Here is a 14,363-nt window from a genome sequence, read left to right as displayed (position 1 = left end):
CTCCTCTGGGGCAGCCCGTTTTCATGAAAATAGGACGGGGAGTAGGAGGAGGAGGAGTATCAGTATGATCTTTATCATCATTTATCTGGAGCAAACTTGAATTGGTTTCTTTGAGAGGAAAACTTCCTCTGAAGACCAACAAGGAAGCAGAAGATAGTACAGCCACTCAGGCGGCCCAAGGGAGGCCTGAGATAATAAGAATCCCTTACATTCCTGCTGGCTATAGAGCTCCCACATCTTTTCATTTATATCACCTAATTTCATCCTGTCAGCAATCCTGCCGGGGAGGCAGGAGAGGGAGTCTTTTTTTTTTTTTTTTTTTAGCTAGGTAAACTGAGTCATAGGGGAATCATGTAGGTCATATAACCACAAAACCATTTACACATTCATTCATTCAGCAGACGTTCCTTGAGTAGCTGCTGTGTGCCGAGCCTACCTTGGGCGTTGAGAGATACCAGACATCAACCCCTGGCTTCAAGAAACACATAGTAGTGGAAAAGACCAGCATTGGAACATAAATAGTAAATTAAAACATAATATGGTTAATACAATGATATAAATATGCCAGGAAATGAAAGGGGAAGAGGAATACCCAAGGTAGCTTGAGGGGGAGGGGTATCAGGGAAGGCTTCCTGGAAGAGGTCATGCCTTAAATTTGGAGGCTGTAGAGGTATAATCCAGGTGAAGGGTTGAGGAGATAGCACAAGCCAGGCTATGGCCTGGAGAAATGGCTTGAGAATAGAAAACTAGGACGGGAAGTCAAAGAGATTACACAACTTGGATATGAAAATACACTGTATGCCTTGCTAATGACCTTGATTTTATCCTCCATCAGTGGGGCAGGGTTGGAGGGGGCGGGGGCATTGAAGGTCTTTAGGTAAGAGGATAATAGACCTAGTTCCACTTGGGTTAGATATGTGATCTTTGATTTTCTGGCACAACGTTAGCGCCTCAACTTTCTCTCTTCACAATTAGGGCCACCTGTTCCGTCCTCATCACCAGACTAAGCCTTCGTCAGGCCCCTGGAGCCCACTGGCCTCTACTCAGACAACCCAGGGTTGGCCCATACACATGACAAAGTCTCTAAGACCACATGTCCTCCCTGTGATCTCGTGCCTCGGTCCTACTTACTGGACTGCTGTCTTCTCAGGACCCCAGCTTCAGCCCACTGTCAGCCCTTGGCAGGGCCCTCCTGCACATCCAGTCCTCTTGATGCATCCAGCTTTAAGTGCCCGCTCACACCACCTGCCATGGGAGCGGCCCTGCAGCTGTGAGGCTCTGCCTTGACACTGCCCTTTCCTTTAGCCCCAGGGGTGCAGGGCCTGGAGCAAGGATGCTGGCGTCTCACCGGCCTGCACTTGTTGTTTCTGCAAATCCCCACCTCTCTTTCTGGTGTATGCACAAGGTCCAGCACCTCTAAAGCCCCTGTGCTTGAGTGTGCCGTCTGCGCACTGTTGTAAAGAATGTGAGCTGCTATTTGGGTTTTGACGATTGCTAACTGTACATCCTTGACAACTCTACAAGCCTCATTTCCTCATCTGTAAATTGGGATAATATTAATACCTACGCCAGAGGATTGCTGTGAGGTTTAAATGAGATCATGCATGGGAAGTGCTAGTAAAGTACTTAACATGGTAAACATTCAATAAATCATCATGGGTTTTTTTTTTCTCGTGATTATTATACTGACTTTATAGGGCATCTGGCTCAGGCAGTAAGGAGAATGGAGCCGCAATCAGACTCTCTCTTTGCAGCCAGTGAAAACACCATTTGATTCATCCAAAGGGGCTTTTAGGTAGCTAGGTAAAAGGGAAGGTAGGACAGCTTCAGTGAGAGAGGTGTGGACGTCAGTTGTCAGATAACCTGGGTTCTGGTTCACCTTGGACAGTGACTTCTCTGTGACCAGGGGTACATAAAGCTCTTTCTCCCCACCTCATTTCTTTCTCCTGTAAGTGGATGGAGTCATACTGGCTGAGCCTTCTGGCTCTCCTAGTCAATGACTCCACTACTGGATTCTGTGCTCAGTCTACTTTCACCCCTGCAAGATCTGGAGGCAGGGGTGAGATGTCTGGGATCTGCATTGTCCCCCTGCCACTGCCTAGGGAAAGGAGCTAATGTCTCTATTTCCTATCAGTCAGATACCAGCTCCTAGTATCGAAGCTGGCAACTCCCATGCTGCCACTGGAGGCTGGCATTGGGAGTCTGGCTCTGTGGTCCTTGTTACAGTCCTGGATACTTTTTTGAGCTCCAGACCAATCTGGAACATTTGTCATAAGTTTTGCTGGACTCCACACTCTTGTCCTTACTTTAGCTTCTTTGAGAGATTTTGTGCCTAATCAGCCAGCAGTTGACAGGGCCAGAAGAGGGGGATGGAAAAGAAGTAGGTGCTGAGTAAGTGTTGCAAGAGTGAATGGTGGCATAGACTGGGTGCTCCCACAGAGATAGATGAATAAGTGGTGGAAAGAGGTAAGGGAAATGCAGTGGGGAAGACCAGCGCCAATGCCTCTTACTGAGAAGGCACCAAACAAATATTTGCCAAGTCAATGTTGAAGGAAGTTGGAAGAGAAAAAATAAGGTGGAGGGATATAAAGATTAAAAAGATTAAAAAGGTTAAAAAGATTATATTTTCTCCCCTGTCAGGGGAGAAAAACAGACTGGAGAGAAAGAAATACCAAGAAAGAAAGGAGTGCAAAGAGAAAGAAGTTAGTAGGAAAGGAGGGAGGGAGAGCAAGAAGAATAAAAGTGGGTATGGTAGGCAATAGAATGAGAGACATAGATAAAATCTGAGAAGTGTCCTGCCCATGGTTTCTTCCATACCTTTCACTAGAGCTGCTTGAAGTTCCAACATTGGAATTAGAAAGTGTGTGTGTGTGTGTGTGTGTGTGTGTGTGTGTGTAAGCATTGCCTTCTATTAAAATCCAGAATTTACTGAGCTGGGACAAAATATGAAGCTGCTATTTGTCAGTCCTTCTCAGAAGCTACCTGACAGCAGGGTTTGGAGGGAGGTGCCCATGAAAAGATAAATAGGCAAACCTGGGCTGGCTCTGTCCTGCACCTTCAGAAGGCAGTGGTGGGAAGGTGAACACAGTGGAGAACTAGAACCCACAACCAAGAGTTGGGGTCTTCAGAAGATTCTGGTATGTGTGAGACCCCTGGCTTCTGCATCACCTGACTTCTGCCCACTTATAAGAGTGGTAGTGAGTTGGAGCTGGAGCCCTAGAGATCGTTTAGCCTGGAGGTGTAAGACAAGATGGCACAGCTAAAGCTGGGGAAAGGCGTTTCTAGTTCACGCTCCTCATTAACAGATAGGGCGAATGGGGCCCGGAGGGTGGAAATGACAGGCTCAGAAATAGGGATGGAGTTGGACTGGAAACCCAGGTCGCCTCCTTCCTAGTCAGTGTGCTTTCTACCTGTCTGTACTGCTTCCATAATCCTCCTCTGATAATCTTTCTTAAAGCCCCCAGAAATTGACCTGGTAATTAGGGGTCTGCTTGACAAATTTTAAACCTCCTCTTGCTTCCTTTCAAGGATGAAAATAATGTATTTGCCTCATGATTACTTGTTATGGGAGCTGCCTTGGAACTGTATAGGTATTAGACATGGTGTGATTGCTGAGAGTTGTCCTTGATTTATAGAATGAGTAAATGTTGAGAGAAATAGCATGTAAATCAAATTTGAACAAATCACATTCCATTTTTCTATTGATTTACTTTAGCTCAGAGGTGTTTTATCTTAGTTTTTGAACTCTTTTCAGTTGGTAATTGCTCCAAGACTTTTCTTTCTTTATTAAAATTTTTTTTCAAATGTTTATTCGTTTTGGAGAGACAGTGCACTGGAGTGAGGGTGGGGCACAGAGAAGGGGACAGAGGTCCAGAGTGGGCTCTGCACTGACAGCAGCAAACCCAGTGTGGGGCTCAAACTCACAAACTGCAAGATCATAACCTGAGCCAAAGTTGAGCCACCCAGGGGTCCCCTTCTTTATTTTCTTCTTATTTTTTAATGCGAAGGAAAGAACACTAGACTAAGGGTCTGTGAAAATGGGGTGATCTTGAAAAGCCTTGATCCTTTTACTCCTCACCTTCCCTGAATGAAATTAAAAAATGGCAGGGTTTGAGGGAAAGGATCTCTACAAGCCTCTTCCTGTCTGTCCCTAAGATTAGAGGCTTCTCTGATTTTATGTCCTTGAATCCAGTTGGCTTTCTCTCCCCTTTTGCCTCCACAAGGTCAAGAACACATACAAGTTGGACCATTGATAGGAACAATTTGAAATCCAGTCCATGTCAGGATTAGAAACAGAAGGAAGGAGACCTGAGGAGGTGGACATTGTTGGAACTGTTTGCTCAGCACCACTTTGCAAGGAATTATTCCTTACCCCGGGCAAAATCATTGCAGAAAGATTAACTATATTCTAGTATGATCTCACCTCTAAGACACAGTTGATTGATTCAGGGGCAGGCAGGCACCTGCCTGAAGTTGAGATAATCAGAATGTCTCATGGGGAGTTTGATTCTAGAGAAAGAACCTAGGGTGTCTATACTGGTAGGACATAAAGCTTGAGAGCTGCTGGTGGCCATTCTTGGTTTTAGCTGCGAATGCTGTGGTACTCCAAGGAAAGAGTGGGCAGAACAAAAGCACCACACAGGAAAAAAGAGCAAAGGAAGAGAATACGACCTCTGATGGCACTTGAGACTTCTGATCCTTTATTTCTGAGGCTCAACTATGTTTTATGCTTGCCCTATGAGACATGCCAGTATTCTTAAAAATTATTCCCCTGACTCACTTTATTATTGCCACGGCTGAGTTCAGTTGGTTCTGTCACTTGCCACCAAAGGGATTCTAATAGATTATAGGGGCCCCATCCCAGACCCACTGAATCAGAATCCCCGGCACGGCACTGGGTTATAGACATTGGTATTTAAAATAAAATCCCCTTAGGTGGTTTTCATGTACAGGCAGGCTTGAGAACTTTGCTCAAGTAACAAAGCAGAGAAAGCAGATTGCCAAATAGAGTAGAGCGTATAAGATGTCTCATTCTGATTCATTTTTAATGACCAAACGCTCTTGCACACATCTTCAGGTCTGGTCCTCAGGCTCTTCATCTGTTACACAGAGAGAATGATCCTTATCTTACACTTTTCCCAGAGCTGTTGTGCTGAGTAGAAGAAACATATAGAGTATGCCCCTCAGGAGGCAGATTCTGAGGTGGTCAGCAGGCAGGACGTCCAAGACGAAGTGCCCTCAGATCCACACCTATGAAAGGAAGGAAGGGAAGTGGGTCAGGCAAGGGAAGGCAGAAGCCTGCAGGGGGCTTGTGGCTGAGAAGATTGTCCAGAGTTGTTGTGCATGGGCCTGAAGCAGCCTTTATTCCCAACAGTGACTGGTGTAGGCAGGGCACATCTCTTCAGCGGAGGCAATTCTCTAAAAGGACCCATAGTCCTGGCCTTGGAGGGGGAGCTACGCAGGACACTCAGGGTTAGCCAACCTTCACGTGAAATGCCCTTTATGTGATAAAAGGGAACTCCTCATCCTTCCCCTGAAGACTTGTCCATCCCTAGTGTTTCTTGTTAGCATAAAGGGCCCCACCTTATGGGCAGACACCCAGCTAGAAACCTCCGTTCAACCTCTCCTTCAACCCCAATCATTCTCCACATCTCTTGGATTTACTTTTAAATATTTTTGTTATACTTTTTTTGAACTGTTTTTTCTCTTTGTCTTTGCTACCATTGCCTTAGTTCAGTTATGTCATCTGAATGATGCCAACAGCTTCCTAACTGGTCTCCCTGTTTTCCTGAATTCTCCTTTTTAAACTCATCCTACCTGCAACTGCCAGAGGGAACCCTTTGGAATGCAGAGCAGAGAGTGTCACTTCCCTTCTCAAAACCTTCCAGTGGTGCCCTCGCTGCCCTCAGGATATAGGCTGAATGGTGGTCTGGCCCACAGGATCTTTCCTCATCTGGATCTGCTTCTCTGACCTCTCACTCCCTCACAGCGAGCCGCTTACAGCTCCCATCATACACTTGGCTCTGTGCCTTCTTTGCCTTTGCTTAATGCTGTTCACTCCTCTTGGAATGAACTTGCTTTCACCATCTGCCTAATTCATACTTATCCTCTAAGACATTACTCCCTCTGGGGCACCTGCGTGGCTCAGTCCATTAAGCACCTGGCCCTTGATTTCGGCTCAGGTCATGATCTTATGGTTCATGAGTTCAAGCCCCATATGGGGCTCTGTGCTGAAAGTGCAGAGCTGGCTTGGGATTCTCACTCTCTGCCCCTTCCCCACTCATTCTCTCTCTCCTCCAAAATAAAATAAACTTAAAAAAAAAAGACATGTCTGCCTCCAGAAAACAGTATTAATATTGCACTCTTAGGCTTCCAGAGTTTTTGTCCAATAAAACTCATCTCTGTATGTCACTGAGTTTGCTTATTATTAAAAATCATAATTCTATCTAACATTTCTTGACAGTCGACTTGGTATACTGTGCTGAATACCTGGTATAGATGATCTCATTTAATTCTCAAAGTAACCTTACGGAGTTAGTATTGTCATCTCTATTATATAGATGGGCAAGTTGAGCCTTGATGAAAGTAACTTGTTTGAAGTCATGTAGTTAGCGTAGTTGGGATTTGAAGTTCAGGCTGTCTGATTACAATATTCTTATCTCATTAATCTTTAACCGTTACTCAGAATGCTGTCTGGCATATAGAAAATACCTTTTGAACTAAACCTGGCACAGTGACTAGATCGTGGTTTGTTTCGATAATTGATTTTCTCCACCAACTGAAGTACGTAGAAGTAGGTTGAAAGTTGTTATAATAGCAGCAATAGTGTTTGATATGATTTCAGCCAGTATAAAGGAAAGCAAATGGAGGCTTTTAATTTGTTTAAAGGAAAATGCTTGGCCCAGATACCAGATAGGAATGAAACCAAGATTTGACCCGAAATTTACTGCATTTGTTTTTCACCTCAGCAGAGACGATACAATGCCTATTTTTTTCACATGGTGAAGATAGATCCTTATCATTTCTCTTAATTTTCAGATCATGAACAGTAGATGTAGCATCGTCCCAAGTTGGCAGGGATCCAAAAACTAAAGACATAGCAAACATATGTTGACTGTCTCATTGAATCCCTTTTACCTCCTCTAAACCTAGCAAGGTATAGGTTTTACCATCCCGATTTTACAAAATTGAAAACAGAGGCCCAGGAAGGTAGAGTGACTGGATCAAGGTGGAGGAGCCAGGATTCAATTCGGGTCTGTCCAATGCCAAACCCTTTGTTGGTGCCACTGCAGTCACCCTATAGTCCTGCCCGCCTTTGTTCTTGAAATGCCAGGCTTGTCCCCAGAGATCTGGATATCTTCTAATGAGCACTAATGTTCTTACACGTCCTCATTTGCTGGCGCAATGGCTCCCCTGGGGGGAAGGAACTGCCCGTTCACTGGCTCCTGTGCTTTTCAATTAGGTAATCAGCAGGTAGCTCCCTGGGGAGCCAGGTGAAAATGCTGTGGCAGAACCTTGAGTAGACAGGGAGCTGCTGTTTTCTGAAAGAGCCATCTTTCAAGGGTCTTGTTCAAGTACATTATACAAGAGGGAACTAGGAGAGTTTGCATAAATCCATGGGGACGCAAAGTAGACTGATACTTAACAGTAGATTGATGGAGGGGGAGGGTCCTGGGGAGTGACTACTTTAATGGGTTCTGTGGAGTCTTCTTTGGGGGTGATGGAAATGTGTTAGAATTAGGTAGTGGTGATGGGTGCACAACATTATGAGTGTACTAAGTGCCATAGAATTATACATTTTAACATGGTTAAAAAGGTAAATTTTGTGTCCTGTGTATTTTACCACAAAAAAGAAACATGTCCATAAACGTATAGGGCATATTTGTGGGGTATTTGCCAACAGGTGCAGTTCTCCCACCCATCTCTGTGTCTAACATGATTTCTTACAGCCACTTTGGTAGTCAAATACAACAATGACATCCTGCTGTAAACGTGCCCGCAGACTGAGTGTTGGTGTGGCTGGCTTTTACTCTTCACTCTTGCTCAGATACTTTTGCCATGAATCAAGGGAGATCGTATGGCATGGTAGAAAAAGCATGAGCTTTGGAGTCAAGTGGACCCTTGTCTGACTTCCATCTTGCTATTTAACTACCGTGTTGTATGAGAGCATTACTTTCTCTCTGAGCCTCAGTTTTCTCACCTATAATACAGATATGACAATGGAAGTTTCCTCAGAGGAAGTTGGTGAATTACATCTATAAAGTCTGGCTTACAGAAGATGATCACTGTTAGCTGCTTCTCCCCTTCTTTTTCGTCTTATCGTCCTCCTCCTCTTTCTTTTCTTCTCCTTTTTTTTCCTCCCAGTTCCTTCTCCTCATCCTCCTCATTATTATTAAACAAAAGAATTAGGTCTGGAAGAGAGAGAGAGAGAGAGAGAGAGAGAGAGAGAGAGACAAAAAGAAAGACTTGGTAAAACAGAATACATTGTAAATCCTAAGGCTGATAGAAACAACAACAATATTGCTCTGATGGATACAGACAGTACTGTGAGGTCTTGAAATCCACCTTCCACTACTATCTCTTTTGTTCCTCACTATTATTCTAGTAATATTCAGCATAGACTTATTATCCCCATTTATCAGGCAAGGATATCAAGACACAGGCAGCTCAAATCAGTGGCTCTGAATGTTACCAGAAATGGCAGAGCCAGACTCAAAACAAGAGAAAGTACTTGTTCACTTCCAGCTTGTTCCTTTCTGTAGCCAAAGCTGCAGTCAGAGTCGTTGAAAGTGTTCACAACATCTGTCATAAGTTGTTGAATTTTGTCTCACTAGGGGTCTGTCTTTGTGGGGCACCAAGAGGTTCTGTGGGAGTATCATACATGGCCCTGAATCCCTTCACCAGGTGACGTTATCTGAGTAGTGAATATTAGCATTGTAATCAGGAGTCCTGAGTTCCGGTCCTGGCTTGGTCATTAACCCAACCTTGTCCTGAAGCCTCCAAGACAGCTTAACGAAATACCATCTATTTTCATTCATTCACTCATTCATTCATTAGTTCATTCAACAATTCTTTAATAAACAGCTATTCAGTTAGATGCCAGGGATAAATACAAGAATGAACAAGCCAATGTATTTATTTTCCTCCTTTGTGGAGCTCATTTTCTAGTGGAGGAGAAAAAGAAAAAAGAAAATAAACCAATACATAAGTGAAATAATTACAAGTGGCATTAAATGTTAGAAAGGAAATGAAGGGGGCCAAGATTAGACATAACAGGGAGAGACCTGTGAGTATGGTGATTAGAGGAAAAAGGGAAGAGCTCTTTAAGCTGAGAACTGAAGACCCACAAGGAGTTAGCCAAGTGAAAGGAGTGGGGTGGGGCATTTCAGGTAGAAAACATCATGGGCAGAAGTTCTGGGGCTGGAGAGGATTTGGAGTATTCTAGGAACCTAAAGAAACCAGCACGGCCTGGAGCTTAGTGAGTAAGTATTGAATGGCCCGAGCTGAGGTTGGGGAGCAACAGAGCCCAGAACATTGACAGCCTATGGTTCTCGGTAAGGAGCTTGAAATTTTAAGTGCAGTAGGAACCCTTTGAAATCCTTTCTTTCTTCTTTTTTTTTTTTTTTTACATTTATTTATTTTTGAGAAACAGAGTGAGACAAAGCGTGAGTGGGGGAGGGGCAGAGAGAGGAGACACAGAATCTGAAGCAGGCTCCAGGCTCTGAGCAAGCGGTCAGCACAGAGCCTGACACGGGGCTCGAACCCACGAACCGTGAGATCATGACCTGAGCCGAAGTCGGACGCTCAACCAACTGAGCCACCCAGGCACCCCCCTTTGAAATCATTTCTAAGCAAGGCAACTGCATGATGTGATTTGCATTTTAAGAATGCCAATTGAGCTGCCATGTGGAGAATGGACCAGAGAGAAAAGCCAGGAGACAGAAACAATGACTCAAGGAAGAGTCCAGTGGCTCTGAATAGGAGTGATGTTAAGGAAGATGGCAAGATGTGGACAGGTTGAACACATAGTTGGAGATAGACTCTAAAGGACTTGCTGCTGGGTTAGCTACAGAGAGGGAAAGGCACAGAGAAATCAAAGGTGACCACTATAGTTTTGGATAAGGCCACTGGGGGTTGGGGGAGATAGGGGTGGGAGTAGAGGAATAACTCGTTCCATTTTGGACATCTTGGGTCCCAAAGAAAGAGCAGAGTAACAGTAACGGACAGTGAGACCATTAGAGGGACCTGAGTTTGAGGACCTCAGATAAGGTTCTGGAGCCACCATTAATTCACTGAGTGGCTGTAAGTTCTTTTCTCTCTCTGGGTCCCAGGTTCTCCAGCCTTAAGTTGGATTAGATGATAATGGTAATATCTTTTGCTTGTCCTAGCTTTGACATTCCATGATTCTGATAATGTGTTTACTTGTCATTCATGGGTCTACCTAAAGTCATATAATTCTATTTATATTTGAGGTCTCTTCTACCTCTTAGAAGTTGGTGAATTCCTGCTGTAAGTACTACTTCCTTTAGTTCGTCCTGAAAGAGTTTTTGAGGTCTTTACATGGGGACCCTTCATTTGCTTTGCCAGAATATGAATGCTCACAGAGTTTTAAGCCAGAACTTTGGTTCTGGTACCCCTATTTGTTACTTCTGGGCTTCTGGAATCACCTCTGTTCTCACTTGCTTAGACATTAGTTCACTAGTCCCCAGACTTTGACGCACATTGGAATCATATGAGGATATTTTATTTTATTTTTAGTTTTTAAATTTATTTTTGAGAGAGGGGGGTGGGAGGAGAGAACAAGCAGGGGAGGGACAGAGAGAGAGGGAGACACAGAATCTGAAGCAGGCTCTGCACTGTCAGCACAGAGCCCGACATAGGGATTGAACTCACGAACCACAAGATTGTGACCTGAGCTGAAGTTGGATCTCATCCAACTGAGTCCCCCAGGCACCCCACCTGAGGATCTTTTAAAACTAGTGATAACTGCCTCCTATCTACAGTCATTCTGGTGTATTTGGCATGTGACCTGGGCACTCCACAGTCATTCTGGTATATTTGGCATGTGGCCTGGGCACTGAGAGTTCTAAAAGCTCCCCAGACGATTGTAATGTGCAGCCATGTTTGAGGACAACTGTGTTACTGATACTTAATATACTACCTGATAATTAAGGAATGAACTAACAAATGGGAAGCTAACAGGGAAATAACTAAAGCAATAACTCTTCTCTCAAGAATGTAGAGCTTCCCCAGAGCCCAAGTGGTTCAAAGGATAAGAGCAGAAATGGGGGAGTGGTAGGGCAAGGGAGTTGCTACTGTGTGTTGTTTGGTATGTCAGTTTGGAACCTCCTTGGGAGCTTCCTCGGTGTAATCTGAAACTGTCCCTGAAGTAGAGGGCAGGGGGAAACAGGAAAGAGGCAAACTACTCCAGATTGGTAGGTGGCAGGTTTCATAAGTGGGGGAAACTTACTTACAAGGCTTGTCTTGGGTGGCCACAAGACAAAGTAGATCTCCACACCTGCTTACCAGAATCTTAAAAATTTATATAGAGGCTTCAACTGGATTCAGTCATGTATACTGTCCAAATGGTCTCAATACCACATCAATGTCCTTAAGGCTATGTTCCCAGCTTCTGGGAACAAGGAAGGCACTTGAGAGGCACATTCCAAGGACAGAGGAGGGGTGAGAAGCCTTCTGTTGCTTGGGTCAAGCTTATTCTGTCAACCAGATGTCATGACCTCCCCATGACTTTTCTTAAAATGATGACAATCAACTATGCAAGTCTACTTTTCTGTCATTTTCTCTCTCCTTGACCCTTAATAGATCTGAGACACTGATCTTAATCTATTTTGAATCAGAATCTCACTGTATTACTCAACACACACTCAGAAAATATCCCATCACTCCGATGAGCACAGCAAACAATGGGAATCACACAAGAGCTATTCCTGCTGGGCGTGGATATGGACACATAAGCTGTCACTATTCAGTGATATGGGAAGGCACTGCACCAATGGGTCAGAGTTGGCAGGAAGATGCCTATTTGTTATTTTTTTTTTTAATGTGTATTTTTTTAATTTTTTTTTCAACATTTATTTATTTTTTGGGACAGAGAGAGACAGAGCATGAACGGGGGAGGGGCAGAGAGAGAGGGAGACACAGAATCGGAAGCAGGTTCCAGGCTCTGAGCCATCAGCCCAGAGCGCGACGCGGGGCTCGAACTCACAGACCGCGAGATCGTGACCTGGCTGAAGTCGGACGCTTAACCGACTGCGCCACCCAGGCGCCCCATCCTATTTGTTATTTTTTAAAAAAATATTTTTGTATTTAATTTGAGAGAATGAGAGTGAGTGGGGGAGGGGCAGAGGGGGAAAGTGGTGAGAAAGAATCCCAAGCATAGTCCATGTTGTTAGCATAGAGCCCATTGATGAGGGGCTTGATCTCACGAACTGTGAGATCATGACCTGAACCGAGATCAAGAGTCAGACACTCAACTGACTGAGTCACCCAGGTGCCCCCTTATTTGTTATCTTGATTCTAAACTGAGGAACACACATGTACACATGCACACTCATTTTTTTTTAATGTTTATTTTTGAGAGAGAGAGAGAGAGAGAGAGGGCAGGGGAGGGGAGGGGCAGAGAGAGAGGGAGACACAGAATCCGAAGCAGGCTCCAGGCTCTAGGCTGTCAGCACAGAGCCTGATGGGGGGCTTGAACTCATGAACTGTGAGATCATGACCTGAGCTGAAGTTGGACACTCAACCCACTGAGCCACCCAGACACCTCCACATGCACACTCATTTTGTTGGGGGGAAGGGGTGTCTGTTTTTATATTACATTATAAGGTGCTGTCCTCCTGACAGTAATTTTGAGAAAATACCTCTACACTCTGGTCTTAAGTTTTCTTATCTGAAATGGGATATTTGGATCCTTTAGTCTACTAGTTGGGAAAGCACAAAGGCCTGTCACTGCAGTGGAATTTTCTACGACTCAAATGAATGAGAGACAAATCACAGATTCAATCGAAAGTGCACACAGAAGATTCAATATTTGAGAAAAGGGAACCTTGAGGCTATTCATTCTCACCTGATAGGAATGAAGCAGAAATAAAAACCACCTTTCAAAAGGAAAGCTATAACTTCCAGCTTTTTAAGGTGGGTTTCAGATTTTTTTCTTCTTATTCAACCCAGTCCCTTTATGGAACACAAATAAACCTTAAGGAGTAGAAGCATTGGAGAGGATTGAAATGATTGCGTTCTCTCTCCCTCCTCAGTTTTGGAGTTGAAAAATCATATTTGCCTTCTTTTTATTTATCAAAAGCTATAAACTTCCAATGCTTGATAAAAGCAACCGGAGGTATGAACTGTGTTTAGTAAAGGGTGAAGTCTCAATATCCCCTGTGCCTCCCTGAGGGTCCTTCTTGGTCTCCAGGCTCTCCTCTCTGGAAGGGGTGTGCTGCCAGGGAAGACCAAGGCAAAAGTTTTCATCCAAGCCCTCAGGATTCTTGGCCTTGCTCCCTGGTCCTTTATTCTGTTAGTACAGAGTACAGTGAATAGGGTCAGACTTTGGAGCCAAACAAATGTGTGTTCAAATCCCAGCTTTGCTTCTTACTCACTCTGTGGCCTTGAACGGCTCACTTAGCCTCTTTGAATTCTGGCTTTCACCTATGCAGAAGGGGTTAATAATGTTCTCTCAGAAATTGGAAAGGCGAGGGTCAAACAGAGGGCTGGCTCAGGATAGATGTTCTATAAGGAAAACTATACAGGCAAATCTGCTCATATCATGACAGTGATGACCTAGCTATTTCAGGCTTGAGATGACAAACGCTAATCCTTTTCTTCCCCCCTATTAACTGGTAGACAAAATCTCACAGTGGCCATGCCTTTGTGGTGGAAGTTGAATTTCTCCAATAGACCTCAGGCTACAGAGGAACTCCCTTTTGTCAGCCTCAGGAGGACTACCCTCCTTTCCTCTCATTTGGCTTTGGTGGGTTGCCAGTCACAGGATCCTCTACTTCCCTACAAAAGTAGAGAGGCGGCCCAAGACTGACCAATCGGATTCTCCTTTCTCGGAGCTTAAATCTTGATGGAGACATGTAAGAAAGACAAGAAGCCGGAGCTGAGTCATCTTAAGGCTACATGGGAGAAAGATAGTCCATAGATTCCTTCCATGGAAAACTCTAGACCCCCCCTTCTTCCCTGACTTCACAAAACTATGACATTTATGACATTCACTATCTGCCTTTAATTCTGAACACTACCCAGTGCTGATATATTTAACTTCCTTTTTTTCTGTGCAAGAGTTAGAATAGTATCTGTTGATGGCAAAGCATCCAATTGATATTTGACAGAAATGCCCCAAC

The sequence above is a fragment of the Prionailurus bengalensis genome, chromosome A1 (genome assembly GCF_016509475.1).
Source record: "Prionailurus bengalensis isolate Pbe53 chromosome A1, Fcat_Pben_1.1_paternal_pri, whole genome shotgun sequence".
In the NCBI taxonomy this organism is placed as follows: Eukaryota; Metazoa; Chordata; class Mammalia; order Carnivora; family Felidae; genus Prionailurus; species Prionailurus bengalensis.
This window is presented reverse-complemented; position numbering follows the sequence as displayed.